We start from the raw sequence: 1,104 nt of genomic DNA on the forward strand, positions 1-1,104 counted from the left end.
TAAAATAATATGAATTTTTAAATAAAACTGGGATTTGAAAGACATTTTCCGGTTGCAGTAAGTTGCTTCCCAGTGAGGAAGTGTTTGGAAGTTGTACACTCTCTGATGCCATTAGGGGTAGGCTAATAGGGGAGTTATTGGGGAAGCATTGCTATAGGTGGTGGGAAACATGGCTTGAACTCCTCTGAGGGCTTTAGTCTAGGGCTGGCTGGGACTCAAAGATGAACAGGAACTGACTGTCTTTGGAGAGCTTTCAGTCTAGGCTTTATGAAGCTGATGATTCTGAGCAGAACAAAAAAAAAAGTTCCTTTCCTCTTCCCCATCTCCTTGACACATTCCTCTTGTAACTCATCCATTCTTTTACTTAAAAAATATTTACTCTACAACAACTCTCTCACTTCTTGTGTGACCTAGGACAAGTTACTTAACCTTTATGTACCTCAGTTTCTTCATCTGCAGAATGGGAATAGAATAATACCTACCCCATAATGTCACAAGGAGTGTCATAGTGAGAATTAAATGAGAATTTGTATAACGCTCTTAGAATAGAATCTGGAACAAAGTTCAACCTTGTTTAAACATTAGCTATCACAACAATATTATTTGTACAACTTCTACAGCTATTGTGTTCCAGTCATCACCCGGCACAGCCTTTTGTCATTCACTTTGGGAGCAGGGGGTGAATCTGGGAGGAATATACTAGTAGAGATAAACCAGATTTCTTATTGCAATTGTACAGACTTATATATAGGAGGTGCTCAAATTGCTTGTTGAATGAATAAATAAATGTCTTCCTACTAAACTGCAAGCTATTTAAAAGCAAGGACCATTTTTCCTAGCTGTTGAATTACTAGAAGGAAGCACTTGGTGAGGCACACAGTAGGCCCTTAGAGATTACAGAACTAATGAATGTATGGGGGGACTACAGGCGGAAAGTCACTTAAGGCCACAAAGCTGGCACAGATAAAGTGCTGCAGAAAGACTGCCATCAGTTTTGGAAATGGGAGGACCAGAGGAAAAGATTTGGCCGCCAAAGACTAACAGCGCGAGGACTGCGGACAAGCCCAGTTTGCGGCGCCAGGATGTAGCGAATGAGCTGAGCAG

The sequence above is a fragment of the Myotis brandtii genome, unplaced genomic scaffold (assembly GCF_000412655.1).
Source record: "Myotis brandtii unplaced genomic scaffold, ASM41265v1 scaffold382, whole genome shotgun sequence".
Taxonomy (NCBI): Eukaryota; Metazoa; Chordata; class Mammalia; order Chiroptera; family Vespertilionidae; genus Myotis; species Myotis brandtii.